Here is a 9,188-nt window from a genome sequence, read left to right as displayed (position 1 = left end):
GAGAAGATTTGTCCCGAATCTTAAGACACTAGTTTTAATGTAAGTTTATTATGATCTTGTGAAGGACTTTTATTTTTTCACAAGTTGAAACTAATTGTCTTCTTCCAAGATCAAATTCAACTTGATATTTTCTCCTTCAGCCTACGTTGATCCTTACTGACTTGTCTTGGTGTCATAAATTTCTACTTCTTTTGATGTCCCTCATGCCTCAAATAAAGGGAACGTTCATCAAGATGGAGTATTTTAAAACGAAGCCATGCCAATCCCAAAAGAATATGACAAGAGTCCATGGGAGCAATATCACATAATATTTCTTTCACACATTGTCATGTACTGACTTTGATCCATGCTTGATCCAGATGAAAGGTTGCTGGTAATTGGAGTTTCTCCACCAATCTTTGGCTCACAATATTGTTTTCGCTTTCGTAATCGAATGCAACTAAACATGGATGGCGTTCGGTTAAACACTTTGTATAATAAACTTCCTTTCCTATTCAAAATCTAGATAGGCAGACTCTAAATACCAAATGATGTGAATCCACAGGGTTCGATTCGTTTGACTGATCTATCATTGGTTGAATGCTAACAAGCAAGAAATTTGAGAAATTATTTAAACCGAGAAAATGGAAACATAAAAGCAGATGGAACGGATATTGATGGACATCACACTTCCAAGAATGGAAGATAAGCCTAAGAGATAAAACACACAAAGGGATAAAGGACCTTTGATTAAACTCATGGATTCTTGAATCACTCAAGAACTTAGGAGAATCATTCTCACTAAGATAGATGAGATAAAACTCCTTTATTTTCGGAATAATACTTAGCTTGCCTTCACTGATGAAAATGGTTCAAGTTATATAGGAGCTTTAACCATCAGAGTTACAAAAGACACATCAATTTCAATATCATCCTGCTTAAAGATATTAATTAATGATCCACTCAAGCTAATAACGATCCGCTACTTAATGGTTGATTGCAACTGAATTTAAGGCTACCAAAAGTCATCCACCAACTTTAAGCAAACGTCCTCTTGATCTTCCAAAGGTTGGTTCTTAAGTTGGCATATGGACCCTTATTTCAACTTGAAGATAAAGCAAAACTAAAGCCCATTAATTGGTTAAGCACAAACACAATTTGGTCAGCCAATTTTACAAAGCATTGGACCCTTATTTAAATAAAAGAAATTGCATCAACACGACGCATTTGTCATCCTCCATTTGACCCATATGCAATTCACATCATACCCTCCTTCTTCGAGAAGATTTGTCCCGAATCTTAAGACACTAGTTTTAATGTAAGTTTATTATGATCTTGTGAAGGACTTTTATTTTTTCACAAGTTGAAACTAATTCTCTTCTTACAAGATCAAATTCAACTTGATATTTTTTACTTTCCAGTGGTTGCAATCCGTCGATAACATTTCTTGGCAACAGTACCCCACCTTGATATGTAAAAATAAATAGTTCCATGCATTGTGTTTGACGAATTTGCTTCTTATCGACGGACCAAATGCATAATAACTATCAACAAGCTTCCTTTTTAAACATGGAAGTTGGTGTGTTTCATTCACATGCTTATCCTTTTGTTCCTATAAAATGACATCACAAACTGTAGAAGAGAAAACATTGACGAATAAACTTTCTCTAGTTCCATTTCTTTTTCTTTATTTTCCCTTCCTTCTGCAGTTTATATTACTTCTTTTTCTATTCTTTCTTTTTCTGTTTTCTCCTTCAGCCTACGTTGATCCTTACTGACTTGTCTTGGTGTCATAAATTTCTTCTTCTTTTGATGTCCCTCATGCCTCAAATAAAGGGAATGTTCATCAAGATGGAGTGTTTTAAAACGAAGCCATGCCCATCCCAAAAGAAGATGACAAGAGTCCACGGGAGCAATATCACATAATACTTCTTTCACACATTGCCATGTGCTGACTTTGATCCATGCTTGATCCAGATGAAAGGTTGTTGGTAAATGGAGTTTCTCCTCCAATCTTTGGCTCACAACATTGTTTTCGCTTCCGTAATCGAATGCAACTAAACATGGATGGCCTTCGGTTAAACACTTTGTATAATAAACTTCCTTTCCTATTCCAAATCTAGATAGGCAGGCTCTAAATACCAAATGATGTGAATCCACAGGGTTCGATTCGTTTGACTGATCTATCATTGGTTGAATGCTAACAAGCAAGAAATTTGAGAACTTATTTAAAACGAGAAAATGGAAACATAAAAGCAGATGGAACGGAAATTGATCGACATCACACTTCCAAGAATGGAAGATAAGCCTAAGAGATAAAACACACAAAGGGATAAAGGACCTTTGATTAAACTCATGGATTCTTGAATCACTCAAGAACTTAGGAGAATCATTCTCACTAAGATAGATGAGATAAAACTCGTTTATTTTCTGAATAAAACTCAGCTTGCCTTCACTGATGAAAATGGTTCAAGTTATATAGGAGCTTTAACCATCAGAATTACAAAAGACACATAAATTTCAGTATCATCTCGCTTAAAGCTATTAATTAATGATCCACTCAAGCTAATAACGATCCGCTACTTAATGGTTGATTGCAACTGAATTTAAGGTTCCCAAAAGTCATCCACAAACTTTAAGCAAAGGTCCTCTTAATCTTCCAAAGGTTGGTTCTTAAGTTGGCATATGGACCCTTATTTCAAATTGAAGATAAAGCAAAACTAAAGCCCATTAATTGGTTAAGCACAAACACAATTTGGTCAGGCAATTTTACAAAGCATTGGGCCCTTATTTAAAGAAAAGAAACTGCATCAACACGACGCATTAGTCATCCTCCATTTGACCTATATGCAATTCACATCATACCCTCCTTCTTCGAGAAGATTTGTCCCGTATCTTAAGACACTAGTTTTAATGTAAGTTTATTATGATCTTGTGAAGGACTTTGATTTTTTCACAAGTTGAAACTAATTCTCTTCTTCCAGGATCAAATTCAACTTGATATTTTTTACTTTCCAATGGTTGCAATCCGTCGATAACATTTCTTGGCAACAGTACCCCACCTTGATATGTAACAATAAATAATTCCATGCATTGTGTTTGACGAATTTGCTTCTTATCGACGGACCAAATGCATAATATGAACAAGCTTCCTTTTTAAACATGGAAGTTGGTGTGTTTCATTCACATGCTTATCCTTTTGTTCCTGTAAAATGACATCACAAACTGTAGAAGAGAAAACATTGACGAATAAATTTTCTCTAGTTCCACTTCTTTTTCTTTATTTCCCCTTCCTTCTGCAGTTTATATTACTTCTTTTTCTATTCTTTCTTTTTCTGTTTTCTCCTTCAGCCTACGTTGATCCTTACTGACTTGTCTTGGTGTCATAAATTTCTACTTCTTTTGATGTACCTCATGCCTCAAATAAAGGGAACGTTCATCAAGATGGAGTGTTTTAAAACGAAGCCATGCCCATCCCAAAAGAAGATGACAAGAGTCCATGGGAGCGATATCACATAATACTTCTTTCACACATTGCCATGTATTGAATTTGATCCATGCTTGATCCAGATGAATGGTTGTTGGTAATTGGAGTTTCTCCACCAATCTTTGGCTCACAACATTGTTTTCGGTTCCGTAATCGAATGCAACTAAACATGGATGGCCTTCGGTTAAACACTTTGTATAATAAACTTCCTTTCCTATTGAAAATCTAGATAGGCAGGCTCTAAATACCAAATGATGTGAATCCACAAGGTTCGATTCGTTTGACTGATCTATCATTGGTTGAATGCTAACAAGCAAGAAATTTGAGAAATTATTTAAAACGAGAAAATGGAAACATAAAAGCAGATGGAACGGAAATTGATGGACATCACACTTCCAAGAATGGAAGATAAGCCTAAGAGATAAAACACACAAAGGGATAAAGGACCTTTGATTAAACTCATGGATTCTTGAATCACTCAAGAACTTAGGAGAATCATTCTCACTAAGATAGATGAGATAAAACTCGTTTATTTTCTGAATAAAACTCAGCTTGCCTTCACTGATGAAAATGGTTCAAGTTATATAGGAGCTTTAACCATCAGAATTACAAAAGACACATAAATTTCAATATCATCTCGCTTAAAGCTATTAATTAATGATCCACATACCCTCCTTCTTCGAGAAGATTTGTCCCGTATCTTAAGACACTAGTTTTAATGTAAGTTTACTATGATCTTGTGAAGGACTTTTATTTTTTTACAAGTTGAAACCAATTCTCTTCTTCCAGGATCAAATTCAACTTGATATTTTTTACTTTCCAATGGTTGCATTCCGTCGATAACATTTCTTGGCAACAGTACCCCACCTTGATATGTAACAGTAAATAATTCCATGTGTTGTGTTTGACGAATTTGCTTCTTATCGACGGACCAAATGCATAATATGAACAAGCTTCCTTTTTAAACATGGAAGTTGGTGTGTTTCATTCACATGCTTATCCTTTTGTTCCTGTAACATGACATCACAAACTGTAGAAGAGAAAACATTGACGAACAAACTTTCTCTAGTTCCATTTCTTTTTCTTTATTTTCCCTTCCTTTTGCAGTTTATATTACTTCTTTTTCTATTCTTTCTTTTTCTGTTTTCTCCTTCAGCCTACGTTGATCCTTACGGACTTGTCTTGGTGTCATAAATTTCTACTTCTTTTGATGTCCCTCATGCCTCAAATAAAGGGAACGTTCATCAAGATTGAGTGTTTTAAAACGAAGCCATGCCCATCCCAAAAGAAGATGACAAGAGTCCATGGGAGCAATATCACATAATACTTCTTTCACACATTGCCATGTACTGAATTTGATCCATGCTTGATCCAGATGAATGGTTGTTGGTAATTGGAGTTTCTCCACCAATCTTTGGCTCACAACATTGTTTTCGGTTCTGTAATCGAATGCAACTAAACATGGATGGCCTTCGGTTAAACACTTTGTATAATAAACTTCCTTTCCTATTCCAAATCTAGATAGGCAAGCTCTAAATAACAAATGATGTGAATCCACATGGTTCGATTCGTTTGACTGATCTATCATTGGTTGAATGCTAACAAGCAAGAAATTTGAGAAATTATTTAAAACGAGAAAATGGAAACATAAAAGCAGATGGAACGGAAATTGATGGACATCACACTTCCAAGAATGGAAGATAAGCCTAAGAGATAAAACACACAAAGGGATAAAGGACCTTTGATTAAACTCATGGATTCTTGAATCACTCAAGAACTTAGGATAATCATTCTCACTAAGATAGATGAGAGAAAACTCGTTTATTTTCTGAATAAAACTCAGCTTGCCTTCACTGATGAAAATGGTTCAAGTTATATAGGAGCTTTAACCATCAGAATTACAAAAGACACATAAGTTTCAATATCATCTCGCTTAAAGCTATTAATTAATGATCCACTCAAGCGAATAACGATCCGCTACTTAATGGTTGATTGTAACTGAATTTAAGGCTCCCAAAAGTCATCCACAAACTTTAAGCAAACGTCCTCTTGATCTTCCAAAGGTTGGTTCTTAAGTTGGCATATGGACCCTTATTTCAAATTGAAGATAAAGCAAAACTAAAGCCCATTAGTTGGTTAAGCACAAACACAATTTGGTCAGCCAATTTTACAAAGCATTGGGCCCTTATTTAAATAAAAGAAACTGCATCAACACGACGCATTAGTCATCCTCCATTTGACCCATATGCAATTCACATCATACCCTCCTTCTTCGAGAAGATTTGTTCCGTATCTTAAGACACTAGTTTTAATGTAAGTTTATTATGATCTTGTGAAGGACTTTTATTTTTTCACAAGTTGAAACTAATTCTCTTCTTCCAGGATCAAATTCAACTTGATATTTGTTACTTTCCAATGGTTGCAATCCGTCGATAATATTTCTTGGCAACAGTACCCCACCTTGATATGTAACAATTAATAATTCCATGCGTTGTGTTTGACGAATTTGCTTCTTATCAACGGACCAAATGCATAATATGAACAAGCTTCCTTTTTAAACATGGAAGTTGGTGTGTTTCACTCACATGCTTATCCTTTTGTTCCTGTAAAATGACATCACAAACTGTAGAAGAGAAAACATTGACGAATAAACTTTCTCTAGTTCCATTTCTTTTTCTTTATTTTCCCTTCCTTTTGCAGTTTATATTACTTCTTTTTCTATTCTTTCTTTTTCTGTTTTCTCCTTTAGCCTACGTTGATCCTTACTGACTTGTCTTGGTGTCATAAATTTCTACTTCTTTTGATGTCCCTCATGCCTCAAATAAAGGGAACGTTCATCAAGATGGAGTGTTTTAAAACGAAGCCATGCCCATCCCAAAAGAAGATGACAAGAGTCCATGGGAGCAATATCACATAATACTTCTTTCACACATTGCCATGTACTGAATTTGATCCATGCTTGATCCAGATGAATGGTTGTTGGTAATTGGAGTTTCTCCACCAAGCTTTGGCTCACAACATTGTTTTCGCTTCCGTAATCGAATGCAACTAAACATGGATGGCCTTCGGTTAAACACTTTGTATAATAAACTTCCTTTCCTATTCCAAATCTAGATAGGCAGGCTCTAAATACCAAATTATGTGAATCCACAAGGTTCGATTCGTTTGACTGATCTATCATTGGTTGAATGCTAACAAGCAAGAAATTTGAGAAATTATTTAAAACGAGAAAATGGAAACATAAAAGCAGATGGAACGGAAATTGATGGACATCACACTTCCAAGAATGGAAGATAAGCCTAAGAGATAAAACACACAAAGGGATAAAGGACCTTTGATTAAACTCATGGATTCTTGAATCACTCAAGAACTTAGGATAATCATTCTCACTAAGATAGATGAAATAAAACTCGTTTATTTTCTGAATAAAACTCAGCTTGCCTTCACTGATGAAATGGTTCAAGTTATATAGGAGCTTTAACCATTAGAATTACAAAAGACACATAAATTTCAATATCATCTCGCTTAAAGCTATTAATTAATGATCCACTCAAGCTAATAACGATCCGCTACTTAATGGTTGATTTTAACTGAATTTAAGACTCCCAAAAGTCATCCACAAACTTTAAGCAAACGTCCTCTTGATCTTCCAAAGGTTGGTTCTTAAGTTGGCATATGGACCCTTATTTCAAATTGAAGATAAAGCAAAACTAAAGCCCATTAATTGGTTAAGCGCAAACACAATTTGGTCAGCCAATTTTACAAAGCATTGGGCCCTTATTTAAATAAAAGAAACTGCATCAACACGACGCATTAGTCATCCTCCATTTGACCCATATGCAATTCACATCATACCCTCCTTCTTCGAGAAGATTTGTTCCGTATCTTAAGACACTAGTTTTAATGTAAGTTTATTATGATCTTGTGAAGGACTTTTATTTTTTCACAAGTTGAAACTAATTCTCTTCTTCCAGGATCAAATTCAACTTGATATTTGTTACTTTCCAATGGTTGCAATCCGTCGATAACATTTCTTGGCAACAGTACCCCACCTTGATATGTAACAATAAATAATTCCATGCGTTGTGTTTGACGAATTTGCTTCTTATCAACGGACCAAATGCATAATATGAACAAGCTTCCTTTTTAAACATGGAAGTTGGTGTGTTTCACTCACATGCTTATCCTTTTGTTCCTGTAAAATGACATCACAAACTGTAGAAGAGAAAACATTGACGAATAAACTTTCTCTAGTTCCATTTCTTTTCTTTATTTTCCCTTCCTTCTGCAGTTTATATTACTTCTTTTTCTATTCTTTCTTTTCCTGTTTTCTCCTTCAGCTTACGTTGATCCTTATTGACTTGTCTTGGTGCATAAATTTCTACTTCTTTTGATGTCCCTCGTGCCTCAAATAAAGGGAACGTTCATCAGGATGGAGTGATTTAAAACGAAGCCATGCCATCCTAGAAGAAGATGACAAGAGTCCATGGGAGCAATATCACATAATACTTCTATCAAACATTGCCATGTACTGAATTTGATGCATGCTTGATCCAGATGAAAGGAAGCTGGTAATTGGAGTTTCTCAACCAATCTTTGGCTCACAACATTGTTTTCGCTTCCGTAATCGAATGCAACTAAACATGGATGCCTTTCGGTTAAACACTTTGTATAATAAACGTCCTTTCCTATTCCAAATCTAGATAGCCAGGCTCTGAATACCAAATGATGTGAATCCACAGGGTTCGATTCGTTTGACTGATCTATCATTGTTGGAATGCTACAAGCAAGAAATTTGAGAAATTATTTAAAACGAGAAAATGGAAACATAAAAGAAGATGGAACGGAAATTGATAGACATCACACTTCCAAGAATGGAAGATAAGCCTAAGAGTTGAAACACACAAGGGATAAAGGACCTTTGATTAACTCATGGATTCTTGAATCACGCAAGAACTTAGGAGAACCACTCTCACTAAGATAGATGAGATAAAACTCGTTTATTTTCTGAATAAAACTCAGCTTGCCTTCATTGATGAAAATGGTTCACCTTATATAGGAGCTTTAACCATCAGAATTACAAAAGACACATAAATTTCAATATCATCCCGGTTAAAGCTATTAATTAATGATCCACTCAAGCTAATCACGATGCGCTACTTACTGGTTGATTGTAACTGCAATTAAGGCTACCAAAAGTCATCCACAAACTTAAGCAAACATCCTCTTGATCTTCCAAAGGTTGGTTCTTAAGTTGGCATATGGACCCTTATTTCTACTTGAAGATAAAGCAAAACTAAAGCCCATTAATTGGTTAAGCACACACACAATTTGGTCAGCCAATTTTACAAAGCATAGGGCCCTTATTTAAATAAAAGAAACTGCATCAACACGGCGCATTAGTCATCCTCCATTTGACCCATATGCAATTCACATCATACCCTCTTTCTTCGAGAAGATTGTCCCGAATCTTAAGACACTAGTTTTAATGTAAGTTTATTATGATCTTGTGAAGGACTTTTATTTTTTCACAAGTTCAAACTAATTCTCTTTTCCCACGATCAAATTCAATTGAATTTGTGACTTTCCAATGGTTGCAATCCGTCGATAACAATTCTTGGCAACAGTACCCACCTTGATATGTAACAATAAATAATTCCATGCATTGTGTTTGACGAATTTGCTACTTATCGACAGACCAATGCATAATAAAGCACTATGA

This window comes from Vigna unguiculata, chromosome 3 (genome assembly GCF_004118075.2).
Source record: "Vigna unguiculata cultivar IT97K-499-35 chromosome 3, ASM411807v1, whole genome shotgun sequence".
In the NCBI taxonomy this organism is placed as follows: Eukaryota; Viridiplantae; Streptophyta; class Magnoliopsida; order Fabales; family Fabaceae; genus Vigna; species Vigna unguiculata.
The sequence above is the reverse complement of the archived record's forward strand: the minus strand, read 5'-3'. Positions refer to the sequence as shown.